Raw genomic sequence first — 24,573 nt, 5'->3', positions numbered from 1 at the left:
AATTGGATGGGTTACGTTTTACAAACCTGTGTAAAAGTAGCTTAGAGAAAGATGAAGCCACACATTAAAATACAGCGACGGCTATGGGTGTGTCTGCAAAAGAATGGAGAGCTTTGTGTCCACCACGGTGTCACTGTTCTCAACCCTCAAAGGTGCCTGTCTGCTGACTGACAGACGGATAAGGAAATGTGGTGACAGACACAGGGGAATATGATTCATCCCTGAAAAGGAAGGAGCCTCTGACTCAGGCTGCAGCTCAGTGAGATGAACCCGTCACAACACGACGCATACTGTCCCATGACTCGTAAGAGGGACTCAGGGTCGTCAAATTCATAGAAAGTGGGGGGGCGGGGGGAGGGGCGTTGGTGTTGCACCGGGGCCTGGCTTCAGTTTTGCGAGATGACGAGTTACGGGGACGGGTGGCGGCCACACGACAGTGTGAATGTGCTTCAAATGCCACTGAGCTGTGCACTTACAACGCTCAAGATGGAAAGTTGTGCGTGCAGTTTGCCACAGTTTTAAACATAGGGAAGGAGCTCGCCATTACAAGAAGGACTCGCACACACCGACGGGTCGTTGGGCGCTCCTCCGAGGTTGCTCTGCAGTGAGGGCCTCGTCTGCAGGGCTTGTGGGGCGCAGGGCTCCTCTGAAGCCCCGTTCCTCCGGAGGCAAAGACGTGAAACGTGTGGGCTTTGTTTTGATTCTTTCCTTCAGACGGGAAGGAGGAATTCCAGCATCACAGCGAGACGCTAGGACCAGCACCCGGAGCTGGTGTTTCCGGCACAGAGGGGACAGAAGCCCCGTCAGGGTGTTGACCCGCAGGGTCCCCTGGGAGAAGCTGCATGCTCCACATACCGCTGCCTGGACGTACGTGAGGGCCACGTCCTCTGTGCCCTCTCCCAGCCCTTTTCACTCCGTGTCGTATGGCCGGCTGCATTCCATGCATCCCGTGGAAGGAATTTGTGACATATTTTAAGTGGATGTCATTCTTTTTCTCAAGTCCCATAAAACCTGCCCTAATGGTCCAAGGCCTTTTCCTCCCACTCAGACTCCCAGTGGAAAAGTCTCCAGCTGCCAGGCGCCTCCTTGTGGGTCCCTGTCCTCCTGCCGACTCAGGCTCAGGGCCTCCCCTGAGCAGAGGGCCGCCGCGCCTCGCCAACACGTGCCTCAGTCGAGGGAGGTGTCCTCGGAGCGTTCCCACGCCATTGGAAGCGTCTCTTAGCCCAAGTCGCTGGTTTGAGGGTGGAAAGCACAGCTAGAACAGGGCAACCCGCCAGCTTACACGGAAGCAAATTAAATGCTCTTTTCTTATAGAAACTTCCCAAGAAATGTTACTTCTCAAGAAATGTTTTCGCTGAAACATTTAAGTCCATAAAAACTTTTTAGATCGGAGTTTCTTATTTACAGTTTCCAAACGTTGGCAAAGTGTGCCTCGGCCCAGATGCCTGGCAGGGGAGATCAGAGCTGAACAGAAATTTCTCACTTTAAAACAGAGACGTTTAAAACCGATAACATTTTTCACACGGTTGGTGACAACGCCCAGTGGACACGCCCTTCCAGGCACCTTCTTTTCTGATTCTGGCCCGGAGGGAAGCAGGGCTGTCAGGCTACCAGCAGGAGGCCTTGGAGAGGCAACTGTGGAACCTCGCGAGAAAAACCTGGAATCCACCCAATTTCAGAGACTTCAGAGGCGCTGGCAGCTCAGAAACCCGTTGACCAGCTCGGAAGCTGAGCTTTCCATCGAGCGCCTCTCCAGACCCTGGGCTGTGATGTTGATGTGGACAGGAGCCTGGGGGCCCTGCTGTTTCCTCGGGGGGCCCTCTCTCTGAGCCCCTCCCTGGCCTCTGTCCCTGTCATAGCGACTAGAGGGGACGTTCCTGCTAGAGGCCACAGGCAGCCCGAGACCCACCGCGCGGGGCTGGGCCGCTGTTCCTCCCCCGGTGCCATCAGGGGCCAGGGGCCTGGCCCTCCCCCACGTCTTCCAAGGGCCGACCTCCACCCCTCAGCCTCACTGAGGCAACGGGGGAGTCAGAGCTGCCGTGGCCCGCGGGACCCAGGCCCAGGGGCGAGGTCACCGCCATGGGCACGTCTGGGGCGTGTTTCAGGCCTGGAGCAGTGTGAGCCTGACACCACGTGCTCTGTTAAAATGGGGCCGAGTCCCCTTCTGAAAGGCGTGGGTGACGCCTTCTGGCTCCGGAGGGCCCGCCCTGCGTGCCTGCTCAGGCCTCCCCGCAGTCCACGCCGGCCGGAGCTCAGTGCCAGGGCCTGCGGGGTCAGAGAGCTGGGCCTCGACGGCCCCTGCACCTTGTGTTCCGGCCCGCGTCTGCCTGTCTGCCTGCGCTGCAGCTGTGGCTGGAGGAGGCGGCGGCCCTGGATGGCTGTGTCTGGGACCCACCGCCAGCCCCCAGCGCCCTGCAGTCGCTCTCCTCGGCGCCCTCCGCAGAGCCGCGCCATCTGACTTGCTTTCTGTCCCCTCTCACCTCAGGCTCTGGGCCCTGAGGGACACTTGCCTCCCACATGGAGCTCGATGGTCCCAGGCCCTCGATGTGAGTCCTCTGGGGTCACTTCTCCTGGGGTCACTTCTCCTGGGATCACTGCGTGTCAACGGCCGTGTCTGTGGTCAGGGCGCCTTCTGAACCGCCATGAGGGTGGAGGATGGGTGACCTTCTGCTTAGTTTCTGCGTCAAGGCCACGTGGATGGTCCCTGCACAGCAGGGGCTCGGGGACGCTGGTGATGATGATAGAGCAAGCGACTGAAGGATGAGGGTGTCCCCAGGCAGAAGAGCCACCCGGAAAGACAGACAGAGGGAAGGTGCTTAGAAATGCAGCCTAAAGAGTGTAACACTTTCCTTCATGAAGATTGTGTCACGTGTTATAGACACATTTCAATAAATTGAACACATTCAATTGAACACATTCAATTGAACGTTGAACACATTCAATAAATTCAATACATTTCAATAAATGTAGCACATAAATTACTTTCCCTGAACGTAGAATTTTGCTGCGAGATGGCCTGAGCCTTGTACCTGAGAGTTTTGCCCTAAGTAGAAGTCGTTCCACATCTACTGACATCGTGGTGTCCCTGAGGAGGCCACCCCCCACCCCCTGGCCAGCAGCAAACCTGCCGCAGAAGCAGGATGTGGTCCAGCCCTTTATAAGATACCCCACATTCATATTTGTCCCATATTCATGTCTTCATTTAGATTTTGGGATTTTTTTTAGTGTCAGAATTCGTATTTAATTTATTTCACTTATACTTTCGCTTTTTTGTTTTGGATCGTTTATTTTTCTGGTGTTTCCTAGACGTTTCAAATTCCTAGAGCATTCCTACAAGCTCTTTGGACCCCATCACGCTAATAAAAAATTTATTTAAAAATACAAGTATAAACTAACATTGAATGTAATTTGCCTTAGTTTCTTTAGTCCCCCATCCCGTGGAAACCTGCTCTTACGCATCAGAAATAGGAAAATATTGTGAAGCCTGGCGGACAGCACACCGCACAAACCACCGTCTGAGCACTGACGGTGCCGCAGGACGAGGGAAGCGCCCGTGCCCGCAGACCTGGGGTCCCGAGAGGTGACCCACACGCCGTCGCCGGGCGGGAACCAGTCCCGCTGGACACGGGGGCCCCTCGAGAGCTCGGCCACGGCACCAGATCCTCTCACTGTCCACTTTTCTGTTTTGGCTTTAAGGCTTTTCACCCCCAAAGTATTAAAAGCTCATAACACCAAGATACACACATAAAACGACAAGTACAGTTAAAATTCAACATTAACAAAAACTGATTCAGGTGGAAATTCTGCGTCCCTGGACTCAGACACTAGTTTCAGCCTTAAGCTCGGGTGGCGGGGGGCCCGAAGCACAGCTGTGCCCTCGAGGCTCAGGGTCTCGAGGGGCCCCAGGTCTCAGACCTGAGCGCTTACCCTGAGGGCCCGTGACGCAAGCTGCTGACAGAGGGATGTTGCCGACCACCCCACTTCCCATTTTCCCTGTGCACCTTCTCGTCCCCTCCAGGCCCCACGTTACTGCTCTGCTGGCCTTGGGGTCGAGGAGGAGCTGCATTTGCTGCACGGCTCACACGGGACGGGACATGAGCAGGACTTCAGTGCTGACTCTGGGGACCTGGAAGGACAGCAGAGTTTCCGTCCCGGCCGCCGAGGCCTCTGCCGGCTGCCCGCTGCCCCAGCCGGCCGCGTGTATCTGGGGATGTGTAGTCAGGGGGTCGGAGTGGGGTGGTGCCCAGGAAGGGACGACGGCCTGCCTTTCTCGGCAGGACAGACCCAGCTGCGGGACCACCGAGTGGGCGCATCCCCCATCCCGGGCCCTTGGAGGGCCTGTAAGGGGCAAGCGGGGCCGGCCCATCGGCCCCCAGCAGGGCACAGCCCGGCAGCCTGGGTGAGCTATCCAGGCCCAGTGTGTGCCAGGCAATGTCTGGGGCTGTGTTCACACGAGGGGACGCCATGGGGACCTCAGTTCAGGAGACAGGCAGGGAGCAAAGCAGGTGCTTGTCAGGTGGGAAACAAGCCACCGAGAAAAAGAACCAGGAGAGGGAGCGCTGTGGGCAGGGGGCAGATTTAAGTAGGACAGACAGAGGGCAAAGGTCAGCGGGAGGTGGGGAAGGCACATGGGCGTCCTGAGCAAGAGGGACTTCCCAGCACATCTGGTGCCTTTGGAGCAGCGGTGGAGAGCTGTGCAGGAGGGGCCCCGTGGCGGGGTGGGGCGCGGCCCCCGTGAGGACCATGAGTGGGAGGCGCTGAGGGCCGTGGGAGATGATGCCGCCTGCAAAAATGCCCAGGGGCCAATCCTCCTTGTCACCCCGCCGCCTGCTGCAGTCCCAGGGCCCTGGGATGGCCCCGGGTCAAAGGTCAACATGCTGGCCGTCCTAGCGTCGCTTCCTGTGTCCTGGAACATTGGGCCACACGGCAAGCCAACCCAGTGGTTCTGGGGCCCGGTTGTTGAGGAGCTGGGCACCCACGGAGCCCGAGGTGTTCACAGGGCAGCAAATTAAAGCCATGGTGAACTCTGACCCCTGGCCATGAGAGGTCGCAGCCCTGCGAGTCCCTCCGCTGGGCCCCATGTGCCACCATCCCTGAAACGTTTGCATGCTCTGGTCAGTAATTCTACGTCCATGAGTAATTCCCAGGGGAGACTAGATGGCCCTCACATTGACCCACGTGAGGTGTTCTCTCTGCAGCATCATCTATAATCTCATAGAAACCACAGTTTCAAAGGATGGTCCTGCCGTGGGAAAACAGCAGGTGCTCGGAGATCAAGGGCCCGGCCTCGAGGGTATGGCTCTTCTCACGGGGAATCTGGGCACCAGGGCTCCGGACCCGGGACAGACGCCCCCTTGCTGTTCGGGGCTGGATTTTGGCCCAGGCTGCACTGAGTGGTAGTCCTGGCCTCTACAGGCACACACACGCTGCTCACACGCATGCATGCACACGCACACGCACGCACACGATCACAGGCACACGCACGGCTGGGAGAACACACAGGAGCGTTAACCTTGCTGCATCTGGGAAGTGACGCTCTGGGTGACCTCCAGTTGCTTTTATTTTTCTATACTTTCCCAAACTCCATAATGAGTATGCCTTCTTTGTCTGAGAAAAAAATGGGTATTTTAACAAAGACTTAAGTGAGCACTTTGGTTGGACGTGAGGATGTCTCCCAGCTCCCCTGTCTGTGCACTCGGCCCTGGAGACTCCTCGGAAGCGGCTTCTCGTTCAGCCGAGCTCTTGGGGTCACCGCTCGGGCTGGAATGTTTGGCCGGCCACCACGAAGGTTTCCTGAGAGGCTCAGGGGCCTGGCCTCAGCTCGCCTGGCCGCCTGGGCCCACCTCCAGCCCGCCACCGCCCCTCGGTCACACCCAAGTCTCCCGCTAACACCCGGGACCCCTCAGACCCTGGGAACCACTGGGCCACCAGACGGGAAGTCTCGGGGAGGCCTGTGGTCAGTCGCTGAGGTGGCCTCGTTCTGAAGCCTGGGACGGTCTGTAGTTCTCATCTTTTATTTCTGAACTTTGTGTTCAGTGTTTAAGGACGTGGACATTCAAAACGGCTTTTGCTTCTTTCCCTTTCTCCCTAAGTGACCTTAACTCAATGTTCTCTCTCCTGAAAAGTCACAAGTGGGGGTTCCCCTAGGCGTCCTTGGAGAGAAGGAGCCACGGGACAGCTGGGCCCCGACCACAGGGGTGGCTGGCAGGAGGGGCTCCGGGTTGGCCTGGCCGGGCCTGGGCTCCCAGGCACTCAGTCTGCGGCCCTCCATTGGCCTGAGAGAAGATGTGACTCCTGGAGGCCCCAGATGTGCTGGTGAATGGGTAGAGCTGTGTGCGGTTCCAGCCTCTCACAGCAAGGACAGCGTTGGGACATGGCCCGAGGGCCCCCCACCTCGCCGGCCAGGCCGGCCTCTCCCAGCCGAGCCCCCTCCCAGCTCGAGCTCGTGTCCTTCCAGGCAGGCACCCTCATCACCACCGAGTCGGTAGGGTTCCGCGTGCTCTCAATCTTCTTATCTGAGTCACTGCTTCAAAGCTGAGCTCACAATCCCCCAAAGGGGTAACTACAGGCCATAGATGCCTCAACAGACACTCCGGTGAGATCCACGGGGATTCACACGGTGCTTGCTGGGCTGAGGAAGCTGACCGGGGAGGGTGTGAGCTGGGCGTGAAGGCCGACGCCTCTCTGTCCTTCCCTGCTGGTGCCGCGGTCATGGCGGTAGATTCCGGATTCTCCTCCTCCGTCCTATCTCCCTCCAATAAGTCAGGCATTTCTAGGAAAAATGCACCTTCAGTAACTCCTTCCTGGGATCAATTAACGAAGGACAGAAGTGCTGAGGAGGGCCAGCTGGAGGAGCTGAACTTCTGCTCAAAGCCCTGCGTCCTACCTTCCAGGTCCTGCCCAGCCCGGCAGCTCCGTCTCGGTCCCAGGCCCAAAGTGACAGCCGCACAGATGGGACCACACAAGCGCCTCGGACCAGTGGCCCAGATGGGTCAGCTTTCACTCTCGCTGTCTGTGCGTCACTGTGACTTGACACACACGCGCACACGTGAGTGCATGTACACCCACTCACATGGGCACACACATGTACATGCATGCACACACGCTCAGGAACACCCTGCATGCACACGCACACAGGTGTAGTAGCTGTACGATTCCTAGCCGGCCTGTCAGGAGCCCGTGGGGTCACAGGCTTTGCCTCCTGGTGGTGGGCTTACAGACCACACCCCTCCTATTCCCGAGGCACTTTATTTCCCGTCCGCTTAAATGCTTGCCCTCACAAGGACAAAGGGAAACCGAGTCACGGGATCAGGGAGTGCCCTATGGCTCACTGGGGGGGCTGCAGCGGGACCCTGGGGCCACCCTGGACGTGTCATGGGGCGCACCCCTGGGGCGTGCTGGGCTGCACACAGGTGTTAATGCCTCTCTGTTGTGCGTCTGACGTGCGACCCAGAGTCGCTCTGCCCACAGACCCACGCCAACAGTGGGCAGTCTGCATGCCCTTCGACGTCCCAGCACACCCGACGGTCCCGGGGGCTCCCGAGACACGAGAAACTTGCGCAGATCGATGGTGTTTTCCTGGACCGAGATCTGGAAGGCTGATTAGACTTGAGGTAACTGATGAACTTTCCACGTCCGCACCAGCATCTTCTCGTCCCTGGGAGACACACAAGAAGACAATTCAATATTAATTATGAATATAGTAATTTCAAGCGAAAGCTCCCTAATGGTAACAGTAATGATAATAAAGATAGGGCACAGTTATTGAGTTACACGGCCTTCCGTGCTCCACGATGTTCAAGGGAAAACTCTTTCTCTGTCAGAGGCTGGCACCCTTCAGGTCGGAGTTTATTTATTTATTTTTTTTGCTGTACGCAGGCCTCTCACTATTGTGGCCTCTCCCGCTGCAGAGCACAGGCTCCGGACGCGCAGGCTCAGCGGCCATGGCTCATGGGCCCAGCCGCTCCGCGGCATGTGGGATCTTCCCGGACCAGGGCACGAACCCATGTCCCCTGCATCGGCAGGCGGACTCTCAACCACTGTGCCACCAGGGAAGCCCCGGAGTTTATTTTAATTTTATTAAGTGTGTTCTCAAGCAGCACCCCTGCACCCCTGCCCGCCCCTCACCTTTCCGGGGGCACCCACTCCCCGATCTCCGAGCTACCTGCAGCCTCTCCCCCACCTCTGAGGCACTAGCTTCCCTCGCCGCCTTGCAGGGGCTCATCGTCGGCGCGTCTGTTCAGCCCTGTCCCCACCACAGGCACGGTCCCCACTGGACACTGCAGCCTGGGGCCAGCTGATGGCTTTCCCCCAGTTTCTACCCCCTGAGAATCCACGCGGATCGCCGGACTCTTCCGAGGCGCGACCCCAAGGCGCCGCGTTGACTTCCAGCCCCCAGGGCTGCTCTGGAGCCCGAGACCCCACCCTCTGCACCCTCCTGGTCCCCTGGGCACCATTCCTTCTGCCCGAGCGCTGGTTGGCCGGGAGGGTCTCTGCGCGGGACCCTCGAGGTCTCTGCCTGGAAACTCACGCCTTCAGTTCTGGGAAACTGTTCTCGGTTGTTGGTCGACTTCTTCCTGTCCACCTGAGCTGCCCCCCTTTCTGGGGCTCCTGGCCTTGGGGCTTTCTGAGCCTTTCTTTCCTCTTTTTGATCTCGTCGTCTTTTAGCTGTACTTCCTGGTAGATTTTCTTAACGTTCGTCACCATATTTCTGATTTCTAGGCTCCTCGAGTTTGCTGTTGTAAACACTGTGCTTTGATTACGTTTCCTGCCCGGGACGCCTTTCTGAGGGAAGCGACACCAAGGTTTTCTCCCTGCACGGCGTCTACTTACTTGCATAAGCTTTTGCAGGAGGTTTAGTTTTTCACGTTAGCGCGTTTGCTCTGATGTTTGTCTGATTCTATTCGAGAGGGAGAAACCAGGAGGCGCGATAGTGGGGTCAGCCTGCTGTGGGCTTGCTTTTGGGACATCTGGTTGGGGCACCCCAAGTCAGTAATTTCAGGGCTCCTTCAGGCTGGTGGGGCTCCCGGAGAAGGCGCTCTGGTCCCGGCTGGGGCCTGTCTGGAGACCCGGCATCCGGCCTCGGGGACCCGCGGTGCTCGGCACCAGGCAGCGTGGCCGTCCCTCCTGCCGTTTCGAAGGCCACTGCCACAGATCCACCCACTTCCCAGTCTGTTTCCTCTGTGCCCTGTCTGTGCCCTTTTGTTTTACAATATCTCTGTACTGAATTTCAGCAGAGAGAAACTGAATTTCAGGATAGAACAAAAGTAGACGTGGGCTTCCCTGGTGGCTCAGTGGTTGAGAGTCCGCCTGCCGATGCAGGGGACGCGGGTTCGTGCCCCGGTCCGGGAGGATCCCACGTGCCGCGGAGCGGCTGGGCCCGTGAGCCGTGGCCGCTGAGCCTGCGCGTCCGGAGCCTGTGCTCCGCAGCGGGAGAGTAGACGTGTTTTCACTCTGCATCTCCTCCAGGCCGGGCTCCTTCTAAAGGTACCATTTCCAATTCTTTACCTCGAACCAGAGATTCAATGACAACAAAACAACGTTCACCCCAACCTATGTTATGTTGCAGTAAATTTCCCACATCATTCCATTCTGCCCTAAAACTGCCTCCTTGCCCTCCTGGGGCCCTGAGGATTCCTTTCCTACGGCCTGAGACAGAGTTCCCGGCGCCTGGGCAGCCCTCGGCTGGAGGAGGGGCTCCAGGGGAGCCAGCGCACGCTGCTGCGTCCTCGTCTACACTCTTTGGCTGGGCTTTAGGGGACCATGAGGCAAGGCTGTGCACTCTGTTCCCGTCGGGGCGCCGCGAACGTGGCGAGGACCCTGGTAACTGCTCGCCATCACTTCCCACTGGACGGGGCCCTCCTGCCGGCCGTTTGCCCACAAACAAACTCAGGTCTGGGCTCGGGGGGTGCAGCAGGAGGGAGGCCGTTCGGGTCTGCCTGAACCCCTACTCCCCCACCTCCTCCCGCCCCTCTCCTCCGGAGCACTTGGGCAGTTGGTCTTGAAATCTAGGCTTCATAAGTGGGACACGAGACCCAGGCCGGCGAGGGGTTCGTTTCCCGAGGCCCCGGCCACCCTGACTCTCCTCTGCGGGTCCCAAGAGGCGAGGTGTGGGCGCGGCTGGCTCGGGGCAGCCTGTCTGTCCGTCCCAGGGGCCGTCCTCAAGGCCCAGGGCCTGTCACCACCGTCTTCGAGGCTCTGGTGTGAACACCGAGTCCCAGCTCAGAGGCCTCGGAGAGGTTTTCCATCGCAGCCCGGGGGTCTCGCCCGCAACCCCAGCCAGCTGGGCCACTTTCTCCCGTCTGGGCTCCTCCGGCCAGGCCCAACTCCACCACTTTCCCTGGACGGTTTCCTGCTCGGGTCTCTCCTCTCGCCGTGAGGCTGTCGTCCTCCGAGGTCCAGGGCGTCTGACCTCACCTGACCCCCAGCATGGCTCTGCATCCCCTGATGCTGCATTTCCAGCAGAAGAGAGGAGGTTGAAACTCTGGTTTCAAATTCCAGCGGAAGCCTGACCCCTGCTTATCTGGGTGTTAGAAACGAGTGGCTTCACTGACTGGTCACTGCACTGGAGGGGCAGAGCCGCTCTGCATGGCCACATGGCCAGTGCCGGCCCCAGTGAGCCTGTCAAGGGGGCTTCACGTCAGGCCGGCCCCGGGCCGGGGCGTGGGTGCGTCCACGCTGCCCGCTGTCTGTTAGGGGCCTTTAAACACAGGCTTCTCCCAAATGCAGATTCCAAAAGTGGGTGGGAACCTGCGGTGACTTCCCGATGGCCGTGGCCAGGACCGCGGTGCAGTTATTCTTAGCCGGGGGCTGACAGCTCCCTCCCCGAGGGGCCACGTGGACACTAATGGGGACCAGCTGTCACATCTGAGCCTCTGTGCAATTGACGCATCTCAGAGGCCACGGTCATGTCCCGAGAGCAGCACAACAGAGATGAAGGACCACCAAGAACTCTCCAGAGCCTGTCCCCAGGCCTCTGCAGGGGAGGAGCTCTGTCCACCTGAAGAGGCCTTTTGGAAGGTGGAAGTGACCAGACTTTAAAGAGGCCATCTTGCTGACTGATCTAAATCTGGCCTAATTCCAGAAAGGTCAAAGGTAGATCAGATGAAAACAAATGCATGAAATGAATACAAAAAAATCGAGACCCGAGAAACAGGCGGTGGGCCTGAGGCCCTCGGGGGATGTGCACGTTGGGCGGAGGGCGCCGGTCTGGAGGCTACCCCGGGGAGGGCTGCCACGCGCGTGGCCCCTCGAGGGAGACTGGGGTCGGCTTCCTGCTGGGCCCGGGCGTCCCTCCGAGGGAACCACACGCAGAGCTGACCTCGGGCTCACGATCGCCAGCAGATGCGGGGCCGTCCGGGAGCCCCAGCAGAATGCCCACCCCGGATGGGGCTCCTGCCAGGCGAGGAGTCCCTGGGCCCGACGGGGAAGGCGGCCCTGCCAGGGAGGGGGGTGCGGAGCCTCAGCCCCGCGTGTGTTTTCTCTGCATTTGGTGACGTGCGGCCACGATTTTCCCTCAGGAGCAGCCCGGGCTCGGGCTCGGGCTCGGGCTCGGCACCTGATGGGAACAAACCTCCAAGTTCTCACGGAGCCTGGCGTTGAATCGGGAACCAGACCCTTTGCGCCACGATGGCTGAGTGTCTGGGAGGGAGTCCACGCGAGGAGGACCCCAGGCTCCCAACTCGAGTTCATCTGGTATTTGTTTTGGACGATGCCGTCCGCTAAGTGGTCTCTGTACCATGTATTGAAGAAGCTGCTCTCCGCCCAGTGGCTCCCACGCGTCCTGGGTCTGAGGCTGTGCCGTCTGTCCCGCTTGCTCCGTCTGCCCAGGCCTGAGCTGGACGCTCACTCTTTCCAGGACCACATCTTCTTAAAACCCGCAGTGTGTTGGCAACACGACCCTCCTATAAGCACAGGCTTTTTGTTTTTGCTTTGTTTCTCTTTGCCTTTCTTGTACTTTTCCAAGAAGAAAAATGAGCTTTTTTCAAGTTCCAGCACAAAGGAATGAGCTGACTCAGGCTTTAATCACTGTCTCCCAGAACCTGCTGCCGATGACGGACCCGAGATGGAGACGCACTGGAGTTCCTCATTAGAGGGGCCCGGCCTGTGAGTCAAGGGCAGCAGGGCCTCAGTCGGGGCGCCTGCTCCCCAGACACCCAGCCTCGTGTCCCCCCACCTGCCAGGGCTTCCACAGGAATGCGGAAGGGGAAACTTCCAGCTTTTCTCTGAAAGAGGAAGCTTGGATCAATCATGAGTATTTTTGGTTAGCTTATTGTTTCTTCTTTCCCCAGAAGCAGCTCTCCACCGGTGACACATGTGAGCACAGAGTGGACACTCACTCAGGAAAGTCCCTCGGGACCCCAGGCCTCCCCAGAGTTCCACATTTGCATTAAAAGCTCCCTTACAAGTAAGGGGACTCAACATTTACAAAGCAGGTTGCTGCTCTCTTGCAACTGTTTGCTCTCAAAAGCATGTTGCTGTTTTTAATATTTTAGATATTCTCTGTAATACCAAGAGTTAGGCTTTCGATAGAAGTCTCATAAAACTGGGTTACCCGTGGTGGATCTATTGTCCTGAAGCCCGTAATCTCTATCCACAGAAGAATAGGGCGGTGCTGCAGCAGCGGCCCCAGCTAAAGCCATCCTCTTACGACTGCAATTAGCAAATCTTTAACAAGACTCTGCGCGGGGGCTTCCCTGACATGATACCACCTAGTGCTCCACTTGGCCTAGGTGGGTCTTCAAGGCTCTATGAAACTAAACTCTAACTTTTAACGTATACCCAGTTTGCCGTTAATTCAAGCTCATCTATACGGTAATATAGTAAAGGAGATTCACGGGCCCCTGCGGCTGACAGGTCCAGGGCATCTGGTCAGGGATGGCTTGATCCAGCGGCTCAGTGATGACACCAAACAATTGCTTGTTTTTAAGTCTTTCGGATCTATCTCATCCTGAGGCTGGTTCTACTACCATCACGAGGGGGTTTCTGACAGCACCTGGGCCGTGAGAGTGAGGGTCTCCCGGTCCCAGTATTGGAGAGATCTGACGGGCACTCTCCTGGAAGAGCTTTGGGCCACGTGTCCTCATGGAACCTCACTGATGGCAGGGGAGAACTGCGCTGGGCGATACCCCCAGGGCTGGGCTGGGCTGGGCTGCGCTGGGTCAGGCTTCCCAAATGCATGTGTCACAAGGAGCAGCCTATCCTGTGTGCACAGAATCTGGACCAATTCCCTTGTTTCCTGGTGTGCAAAATAATGGTGCTGAACTTACCAGTCCCTGAGGGTCCTTTGCACCCGGTTCTCATTCTCTCAGCCTCCGGCAGGGGTCTTGTCCTCGGAGCCAGTAGGCTGACAGAGATGCAGGCAGGGGCACAGCAAACGTCTTCCTCCTCTGTATCCAGGTGATGCTGGAGAATTCTAGAAACTGGAGTCTTCCCGTCCCCAGGGCTTGTCTTATTAGTACTTGGACGGGGGGCATGGATTTGACTGTCCCCTACTTCACAGACATGCACGCTGAGTCCTAGGGTTTCCTCTGTCATTCCCCGGCTTGCCCGGCTCTGGGGGGCCCACCGGTCCTCGGCCTGGAGCGCGGCCCCCTCGGACACGCGGTCTGCTTGTTGGAAGCTTGTCGTTCAAGCCCAGCCGAGGGTCAGTCCCTCCATCTCCCCCACCCCACGATGGCCTCCTCCTTGGACTCCCGAGCCCCTGCAGACGGGTCAGGCCTTCCCGGGAGGCCCAGTGCTTTCCTCTCCTGGCGCTGGCTCTCCACCCGGGCCCGTGCGCCTGGCCACACAGGCCCAGCCCAGGACACAGGCCCGGATCCGCACCTGTGTGAGTATCTGTCAAAAGGACCGCTGGCGCTGGGAATGCGTGCACATCACTTTCCAAGACTGAAAAAGCCTTTCCCCGCCTCTCCCTTTCCCAACAAAATGCTTGGGGGAGGGGCTCCAAGTCCACCGGCCATTCAGACCCCCAGAGGCGTCGTGCAGGACCCTGCTCCCTTTGTTGTAGATATGGTTGCACAGGACTCACCAGCTCTGCCCGATGAGACCCCAAGGCAGGCGCAGGCAGGACGCCTCCTGAGGGCGTCTCCCGGGAGATGCACCTGCGAGCTGGTCGCAGAGTGGCCGCCCTGGGCCCAGGCTGTGTGCCCCGTGCGTGGGCCGGGCTGCGGGGAGGCAGGGGCTCCCGCCTCCGCTGCTTTAACCCCCTGCCCCTCGCTGCCGCCTCAGGTCTTCATCAGAGGCCGTGTTTCTGTCTCTCACCTCTGCCGAATTTAAGACACATAGACGGGTTCCTGGAAGGGAGCGACTTTTAGTACATTATGGTGCAAGCCTGATTCTTTATTTCTGTTTTTATTATTTTTTTAATTGAAGTATACGTGAAGAAGGAGTAGTTCTTTAAACCAACACCAAAGCTTGAATAGCAGCAGGCCCAAGGCCCAGGTGGCTTTCTGCCGCCCACCTCTGAGGGCACGGGTTCGAGAAGACAGTGGTCTGGGCCAGTGGGTGTGCAGGCGCAGGCTTTCCAGGGAAAGTATCTGCAAAACAAATAAAATAAATCCGACAGCAAGTTGGATTTATTTGTTATATTGACTGTTTCAAGATTGCATTATGTAGAGTTTCTTGATCTGCAAATGACAAAGAGAAAGTCATAAAATTAAGCATATGTGTTATTTTAATGAAATTTGTGGTTATCGACTTTCGCTTAAAATAAATAAAAACGTTCCTGAATTTATACAGTAGCCGTGTCCTTGAAAAGCAGATTAGAAATAGAATTTTGTTATAAAGCAGAAACTAACACATCATTGTAAAGCAATTATACTCCAATAAAGATGTTAAAAAAAAAAAAAGAAAGAGAATTTTGCTAGAGTGTCTTGTTTAGCTATAATCTAACTACACGGGAAACTCTGGGAAGAGGGGTGAGTGTGTTAGAAAAGCAATGAAATTCGCTAACCTCTTTGTTCCGTTCACTTAGATTTTGGAATATGAGACTTCCTTAAATTGTGTCATCAGGCAATGAAAACCAAACTTAACTCACAGCGTCACAAGGTAGGCATTTGTCTTCTGGTCATAGAACCAGTGCTTACTGTTACGAGAATGGTTAAGGCCAACAGTGGGGCTTTCACTAATCCTGTTGATATTCTAGTAAAAGTCGCTGGTTGATTTGGGACTTCTTGTTTACATTGCGTTCCACTGTTAGACGGGCTTGCCTCATCTACTCGTCAACTTAATTATTTTCCAGGTTATGGAGACTACTCTGACGTATCGCCAGAGGATTCATATTCCAGACGAGTCCTGTCAGCTGCGGTGTCGTCAGAAAATCGCTGGCAGCCGGAGCGGAGGGCGCTGCTCTCTGCCCCACTCTCCGTATTGATCCAAAGAAGATTTTCCACCTTACGCGGATCCAAACCGAGCACCCGCGACACCACTGTGGCGTCTCATTGCGATGGTCCTGGGGGCACGGGGCTCTCACGGGCTGGCTCTCTGTCCCCCAACTTGCGGACCCCAGGCCGCCCTTTTAAAGAGCTCGCTTGACCCCTGGGTGGCGGCAGCGTGGCTGGGAGGCCCGGGAACTGAGCACACCCGGGGGATCCAGGTCAGTGCGAGGCTGACCCCCAGCCTCCAGGTGGGTCTGCACCCATGGCGTCGGCGCCCTGGTTTCCCCCGCATCCTGGTCCCCCGGGGTGCCGTCATCTTAATGTCCCCGCTGACACTTTGCCCCCAAAAGGAAGCTCGCTTTTGTTGACAGAGGGAGCCCACAATAAATTATTTATTTTGACCCGCTTGGGAAATAACTCCTCTCTCAACAAGACAGACCAAACTCCTCAGCCGCTCCCCCATCAAAACCCAACACAAGCGCGCCAGCCTGCCTTCCCGTCTGTGTCTGAGACCCTGGTCTTGACCTCGGCCCCGCTGCTCTGCAGGCGTGGCCTCCCCCACCACCTCACGCTCTTGAAATGGCAGCTCAGACAGCTCCCAGGGCACCGAGGAGAGGCGCCCGCCCAGCGCAGGGCACGGCCGAGCCGAGAGGCTGTGGGTTCCACCGGGTCCTTAGGTGACAGACGGCGAGCGACACGGTCAGACGTGTGGGTTTCATTTCTTACATTACTATCAAAGTAATCTACAAATTACTGTCAAATTACTAAATTACTACCATTTTTATCAAAGTCATAAGGAAAAGTGCACCAGGTCGTGCAGCCCCCTGGCCCACTGTCCGCATCCTGAGGAGCAACGTCCGCCTAGCGTTTTGCCCACGTTTCTAGACGGCGGGCCGTGGGCTCGGCCCTCCCGAGGGGCTTCCTGTCGGGCTGGGGGGAGCTCGGCTCTCTGACCCCTGCACAGCCCACCACGCTTCTGGCTGTTGTCCAGCTGCCACGCGGTGTGGTGGACGGTATCCTGTGAGAGGATGTTGGCTCCCTGCTGGGTGCATGGCCCACAGGACGGCTGCGAAGTCTGGAACCAGAGGCTTGAACGTGGACTTCAAACAACGCCGACAAACCGCTGCGTTCACCCCCGGCTCATCTGTGTTTGCAGGCTTGGTGCCTCCCCTGCCAGCCATACTGGAAATATATCCTCCCTGGTACAGCTTTTAGAATTCTCCAGTTGTCTTGATTTTTCTGAGCACCTGTTGCTAAGTCTTCCCGATCTCCCCGGTGCACCTGTGAGGCCCCTCGGGAGGGGCTCCACAGTCATGGGTCCTCCACCTGCCCCGGGTCTCCCGGGCCTCCAGCCCCGGGCTGGGGGGTTGCTCTCCCGGCCTCACAGACCTGCCAGCCCGGGGGTCCCTCCCCACCTGGGGGGTGCAGCCTCGGTGGCCTCCTGAGTGGCTTTCGAGGACACGCAGGCTGATGTTTTGGAATGGAGCCGAAGGAACCGGTCTCCTTGGGGATCAGACCCAGAGGGACCTTGTGGGGGCCGGAAGCGGGGACAGAGGGAGGTGGGGGAGGGCGGGGAGGACTGCTCTGGCCTCCGCAGCCCGCTGCCGCCAAGACAGCCCAGAGGCAAGGTTTCTGCCCCTGAAGCCGCGCCCAAGGCTGCCCACCGACCGTGCAATGGGAGTTACACAGCAGGGAAGAGGCCGCTTCGCCCCGGGGTCCTCAGACTCTGGGGGCAGAGGGGCAGGTGCTGCAGGGCTTCCTCAGGGACCTGGCCACTCAGGGATGGGTGCCCGGGACCCGCTTTGGTAACCACGGAGCTGCAGGCAGGCAGGGGCCGTGTTTGCGATTCTCCTATCTGCTCTCCAGGCCCTTCACCTCCAGGCTCTCCACCCTCACTGCCAAGACCCCCTGACACAGTGTGACCAGCTCCCCACACCCTCTGCGGTGGCCCAGGGCCTGGAAGACCAGCTGGGCCCCTGGGACCACGGAGGAGGCCTGGAGGGTCCCACAGACCCACGCCCACAGTGGCCCCAGGCTCCCTCTTGCCCCCTCGCCCGTGCCCCTGCTCTGTCTCCGGGGATCCCTCCAGGGCCCATCGGGATCCATTCCCGGAGGCTGGGCTCGCGGCTCAGGTCCTCAGGGCCACGTGGAGGTGGACGTGCACCCTCCCTTCTTCCCGCCACGCCTCCTTCCCTGCAGGTGAACAGTGAAACCTCGGGACAGACTTAAACTACAGTAGTATTTGTTGTTCTTCTGAATTTTCTCTGGCGGTGCTCACAGAAGGGTAGTGAATCCCTGGCCAGGTTGCCAGGGGTCCCTGTGGAGTCTGGGGGGCACCACTCGAAAGTCCTGCTATGTTGTGGTTCCTCCTGCCCCGGAGCTTGGCCCGGGGGGCCTGGTGAACGCTCACCACCCCCGTGCAAAGGCCACAAGCACTTTCGGGGGCCTTCCTGGCGGCTCAGATCCACACCGGTCGCTGTGGGCTCTTGACTCGAGGAAGCGACTTATCACGTTTGCATCACCTGGAGCAACTCAGCAGTGCAGACGCCCAGGGGCCTGATGGAATTACGCTTTGTTCAACGAAAACGTAGGCGTTTTCAGGGCCTGGAGAGGTGAGGTCGCTGACCGAATGGGTGGAATCAGGACAGTGTAGAATCTATTGATAGAAAGACGCTGAGAGGGCCTGTAGGCGCATCGGCATGAAACAGGAAGGCATGGCGGGCTTCAGAGTGGCAGCTACTCGGGCTGGGCCCCGGGGAGCACAGTCCTGCAGCCGCGGACAGATCCCCTGCTGCGCTTTCTGGAAGGTCCTCTGCAACTGTTACATGGGGAATAAGCTAAACATTGATTCACAAAGAGGTCTTTAGAAAACTCCCGACTTGTGCTAGGCTACAATATCTAGCAGTTACTAATTTGGGGGGATCTCAGAACACCTTTAAAAATTATCAAAGCCCCCAAGAACTTTTGTTTATGTGGGTTGTACCTATCGATATGCACCATAGTAGTAATTAAAACTGAGAAATTTAAAAACATTTATTGATTGATTCATTTAAAAGTAACAGGGGCTTCCCTGGTGGCGCAGTGGTTGAGAGTCCGCCTGCCGATGCAGGGGACACGGGTTCGTGTCCCGGTCCGGGAAGATCCCACATGCCGCGGAGCGGCTGGGCCCGTGAGCCATGGCCGCTGAGCCTGCGCGTCCGGAGCCTGTGCTCCGCAGCGGGAGAGGCCACAGCAGTGGGAGGCCCGCGTACCGCAAAAAAAAAAAAAAAAAAAAGTAACAATAATAAACCCATCAAATGTTACCATAAATGGCACTTTTATGAAACATAACAAGTTTTAGTGAGAAAAAATGGCATCGTTTTACATGTTTTGCAAATCTCTTTCGTGTCTGGCTTAACAGACACTTGGATTCTCATGTCTGCTTCTGTGTTCAAACTGCTCTTCCTGAAATACAGAGGAAAATCGGGCCACACGCTGAAGTGTAGCTGGATTATTGGATTTCACTTCTATGAACCTTTCAGGTAATCGTGCATAGTCTTCTTTGATATTACACAAAAGTTGATAAATCGTAGTTTCTTAAAGGTTAGCTGCTCTGTGGAATCTGAAACCACACAGACAAGCTTCTCAGAGCCTGTCACATGGAAGACCCCTGGTCTACACTGCGTCCCAAGTGGATCTGCTACCCAAGCACGGAGCTTGGGTAGCAGATCCACTTGGATGCTTGTCGTTTGGAGAAAGTTAGTTCACCGGATCGTGCAGACCTTCCCCATGTTGACACATTTCTTTGTACAATGTGAGAAAGTCACCACCAAGTGCCTTGCAAAAGCCGGACCGTTGGGAAGAGCACAGTGGCAGCTGCAGCGTTCCGAAACTCTAATTCTTGCTTGAAAGCTCCAATTCTGTCAGTCAGTTGTTTACTTAAAGCACAGGCTCATCTTGTTTGTTTTCTAGAAACGTCTGCCTGACGCCCACGTCCCAATGACCACAGCTTGTCAGCTGTTCTTTCAAGCGAAGGTGGGCGGATTCAGCCCACAACTCGTCCACACGCTTTTCTTGAGGCCCCGTTGCACTTCGATGTGTGTTTCCTGTCTGCTCACACAGAATAGTAAAAAGATCTGTGTCCAAGGGTCGGAATGTGACCGAGTCAGGATTGTCTGCTTTGTCCGGGACACTTCAGTGACACCGGATCATCTGGTTTCCCCGCGCCTGCGTGGCAGACCAGCACAGCCCAGGGCCAGCAGCCCTGCCAGCCACGGGTCCTGCCTCCGGGCAGGCGTCCACACGGCCGAGACGGACAGTGACATCTTGCACTGGTACTGGCCAGCGCTGCTCTGTGGACAGAATAGCGGCTGGAGTCGGACATCTCGACAGCCAGCCGACGGCTGCTATCCGGCTGGCGGCTGTTGGATAAATTGGTAGAGTGAAACGGACCCTGACCAGTGTGCTGGGGTCAGGGGTCATAGGTCCTGGTTCCGTTAGCGACCCCGACAGCCGTTTGGGCGAGTTGCTTGGCATCACTGGGCCCTCTTTCTCTGTTTATGAAACGCACGGCATCCCAGGTCACGTAGGAGGCCCCCGGCTATCCCAGTGTAGGCACCCCCTGCTGTCATTTGCCCAGCCCCCCACTTTTCTGGGACACCAGGTGGTGAGTACCAGGTGCATTTCCAGAGCTGGGCGTAAAGCACTGCGAACGGCCTTTGCTCTCAAGGAGTTTACATTTTCAGCAGAGGGCTCTGTCCAGTCACCATGGTGACCTCTGTGCTCACCTACACTAGTTCCGTCCTCTGCTCAGGGTCTGCTCCCGTGTCATCTGTCTCCTGGCTTTAATCAGAGTCGTCATTCTCTTCCTGGTCCAGCTCCTCCCGCCAGGCCCGTCTCCCAGCTGATCTCCGTGCGCCTTCTTCTTCCCCTCAGCATCCTCTCTCTTTTCCTTCCCGTGGCCGCGTCTCCTGTGCCTGAGGATGGACCCCTCGGCTGGGCCTCGAGGCGGCAGGAACCACTGCCCCTCCTGGAGCCGGCCGCCTGCTCAGGAGCTGAGCGGTGGGACCTGCGGCCTCGGGGCAAACGTTCGGAGCCCGCGGTGTCCAGGTGCAGCGTCACCGCTGGTCCTCTCACTTCCTCGGTCCTTCTGTTCCGCCGTCCTCGTGGCCCTGCCTGAGCCCAGCCCGGTGGCAGGCGCTGCTCCCAGAGGGTCACCCGGCCGTCCCTCCGCTCGGGGCGCGGCCTAGGACTTAGGACGACACTGGCCTCCAGAGGGCAGATGGGCATGTTTCCTCCGATGGTGGGTTGTAAAGAGAATTCAGAGTTGTCTCCCAGACAGAGAGGATTGCCGGGGGTTATCCAGCATCACGGGTGAGGCGGGCGGTGCTTCTGACCACGTCCAGCTCAAGGTCTCATCCTCTTACAAGTTTCCCCGCTTTGATTCTGCAGTCTGTTCACGGTGCCCAAACGCTCAGAGCGAGCGGCCCTCTGAGCTCCGCAGGCGGCGCGAGGAGGGGCGTGTGCCGCTGCTCAGGTCCGCGCTCGGGGCTGGGGGGACGGGGCGAGTGGGGGGCAGCAGGCGGAGCAGCAAGGCCCTAGACTCTCCAGAATGACCCCCTCCCCCGCTGGGCTGGAACATGACCCACCACCTGCTTCAGAAGACCCGCTGGTCCTCGGCCTGCACCCCGTGCAGGCAGGGCACGGGCCCCCAGGCCACAGGTCCGAGACAGCAGGCCCAGAGGCCAGTTCCTGTACCTTGAAAATTCCACTCTTCGAAAAAGATTTTCTCTGACTTTTTCAAAGAGAAGCACTTGTTCCAGGCAGAGTCTGCGTGTTACTTTAACAAATATTTGCAGTAAAACCTTCGTATCGTTTGTAACATCGCGTGGGCTGTCTGGGGCGGACTCAGGGGCCCTGGATCCCGGGACGTGGTCGCCCGCGGGCAGCTCTCTGAACCTCCTGTCTGCGGCAGGGGCAGAGTCAGTGAGGACGCAGGAGGTGTGCCCGGCGGGGCCTGGAGCATCCTCTCAGCGTAATGGATGCTGGTTCCCTTTGAAGCAAATAAAACCCCCCGCTGATGGGCCCTTGGAGCTCCTGTAAGTTCATTAACACACTCTTGCTGTCTTATTATTCCTAGATACAAAGCTAATTTGGAAAGACACATGCTCCTTTTAAAGTTGCGTGGTTAAAAGGATTTGGGAGCGGAGCTTAATTAAGAGAGAGCAGCTCTTAGCATGCGATCACTGCAGCCAGAAGGAAGATATTAGATTACGGCCCGCGCTCCCTCCCGCCCACAGCTGCTCCTGGACCCCACAAGGCCTGAGCATCGACCCCGAGTGACCCTCTCGGGGCTCCCTTGGGCCCCAGGTCCTGAGGCCAGCGTCCACCAGGCACCACTGGGCGGGCTCCCTCACTCCATGCGAGCCCCGCGGGGACGTCCACACCATGTGGTGACCCAGGAGGGGTCTTGGGTCATGAGGCTCCTGGGGGGGAAGGCTCCCCTCTGTGCCGCCATGGGGCCCGGGACCGTCCAGCTGGGGAGGCTGGGGGTCTTGCTTGCTTTCACTGGGCCGGGCCCGTGGGCTGTTTCTCGGAGCAGAAAACTCCGTTTAAGCGGGTGTGTGGGGCGTCCCTGGGTGGAGGATGCTGGGGTGCATCGGTCCCTGCCCTCCACTCTGGAGGGGCCTGGGAGGGGACGCTCCTGCTGGGGGTTCTGGGGAAGGAAAGGCCTGAATGTGTGGGCAGACACCTGTCTGGGGCAGGGAGGCACCTGGCCTCTGGCCTCTGGTCCCTGTTGGGTTGCTGGGGACACAGGGGTCGGGGGTGGGGTGGAGGGTGCAATGGGGTCCCCATCTGTTGAGGGGGCCCTCGGTGGGTGGTCCCATCACAGGCTGGGGCTCGCCTCCCTGCCGCCCCTCCCGCAGGGAGTGGAGGAGTGATTTCCCGCGGCCACCCTCATCGACTGGAGGATGGGGCTCCCCACTCCCTGGGCTCTGAAGCCTGGGAGGCCAGCGCAGCGACCCCCCTTCAAAGCCGAGTAGGACAGCTCAGAGGAACCTGTTTATCTGCATTTTTCTGTTAGAAAAAAATGATAAATTACCCTTATGTTTCTAACAAAGACTACACAATGACTTTCTAAAAAGCTTAAGAATTATGCTAAAAAGTACACTTAGGGAGGGAACAGGTAGATCTCCTGTGCAGAAGAATTCCAAACAATTTCCGTGGATTCTCCCCCCCCAGGAGACAGACGTCGCAGCCAGGTGATCCAGGGGGCCTCACCTTTGATACGAAGTGATAAGAACTTGTCCCCAAACCCATCGGCCCAGTGTCCTCATGAGAAAAACAGCGGCCAGGTCCCAACAGAGGGACGTTGTACCAGACGGGTGACCCGCTCTCCTCGAGGCCACGGGGGCATCAGAAACAGGGGACATCTCAGAAACTGCCTCGGCCCAGAGGAGCCTGAGGACACGGGATGACCGAGTGTCCTGTGGCGACCTGGGTGGGATCTTGGGACAGAGAGAGGACATGAGGGGACGCTGAGGAAACCCGAACAAATTATAGAATTTAGTTATCGTGTCAATATTGGTCCATGATGTAGTATTCATCTAGTGCATATTTATGACATTTTACCACAGTAATGCAAGACGTTAGCAACCGGCTAACTGGCTGTGGGGTATATGAGAACTCTCTGCTATTTTTGTAGCTTTTATGTAAATTTAAAACTAATCTAAAATAAAAAATTTATTAAACAACTTTAGAAGTAAATTTAAATTACAGTGGTGTAACAGAGAGGATAAAACCTCTTCTTTCGGTCAGATTTAAAAAGAAAGATATTCCCCTCTTGTGACTTTTTGGAGTTTTTCTGCACAGGCTTGGGGTCCCGGGGAGGTTCCTGAGTGCTGGCCCTAGTGGCCCTGATGAGATAGGGTCCTGGGTAACGAGGCCGAAGTTTGCAGGTTTCAAGGAGGGGTGCTTGATTGTACCGGCTTTCCTACCGCAGTCCCCAAACTCGGGGGAGCGAGTCTCGCGTGGCTGAGAGGGGCGGGGCATGACTGCGGGCAGGGCCCCTGCTGACCCCACGTGGGGCAGCTGGGCCCAGGCTGAGCACTAGCTGCGACCCAGGGCTGCACCGCGGTCTCTCCTCCGGTCTCTGCGGCCCGACAGCGCCGAGGTTAGCAGAGTGCTTTTAGCCATTCCCCCAGGAGGGGGGCCGTGAGGGAGCCCTGAGGGCTTCTGGCCTCCTGGCCCCGCCTCAGGTCAGCTCCAGCCTGCTCCTGGGGGGCAGAGGTGGGCAGAGCCAGCCGGCGCTGCAGTGCACGCCCGGGAGGTGGCGCTCAGCGGCCTGAGTTAGGGGAAGGGGCTGGGTGTTCTCCCCGTGCAGGGACGGCCTTGGTGTCCCTAAAACACCTGGAGCCATCGGGACCTGGCAGGACTGCACTGCCCACGCCCACTGGGGTCCCGGCTTCCACGCAGACCCAGGGCCAAGCCTGGGTGTGGACAATGTAGGCTGCTGCAGACCTAGGACCAAAGGGCCCTTTCCCGGAGTCTGCAGGACCCCAGGCCTTGCCAGAGCCCTAAGGATGAGGTTTAACTTGCCACCGTCAGGCAGGTTGGGGCTGTGATGGGACGTGGAGAAACTGATTTGATAGGGCGGCTCTTGGTCTGAAAGCCCACCTGCCATGGAGGCACAGGGGACCTTGCACGGGAATCAGTGACTGTGGCCAGTCCTGGTGGGACAGGTGTCCTGATATGAGTGTGGCCTATGGAGTCTTTATTCACCTCCTGTGTGGAATAAAATTGTTTCCTTGCAGACACCTTGACAGGTTTGACCACAGGGCTTCCCAAGCCCCCGAGGGTGCTGGACGAGGCACCCCTCACGGGTGCCTTCCTGACCTCTGTGGGGCGTCCGGCTGGGAGTGCGTGGGCGGCCCTCGCACTGCCCCGAGCGGGCTGCCTGCGTCTGGCGCCAGGAGTGCTCTGCAGCCCGTGCTCAGTCTGGGGCTCCGAGAATTCAGGCTGAAGAGGGTGCTGCTCAGGTGCCAGTGGGGGGCAGGTCTCAAGACATTTGGCTGCTCACGGTTTGGGATTCAGGGTGGCCCTTTTGGACAGATCCATAAAAGCTCCCACAGCTGGATCAGATGCCAAGGCTCCCTGGGGTCCCGGGACCCCAGCCTCCTCCCTTCCTACAGGATGGGGCTCAGGGCCGGTGGGCTGT

The sequence above is a fragment of the Delphinapterus leucas genome, chromosome 14 (genome assembly GCF_059928025.1).
Source record: "Delphinapterus leucas isolate spDelLeu-1000000601 "Yukka" chromosome 14, BTC_Dleu_Yukka2, whole genome shotgun sequence".
Lineage (NCBI taxonomy): Eukaryota > Metazoa > Chordata > Mammalia > Artiodactyla > Monodontidae > Delphinapterus > Delphinapterus leucas.
The sequence above is the reverse complement of the archived record's forward strand: the minus strand, read 5'-3'. Positions refer to the sequence as shown.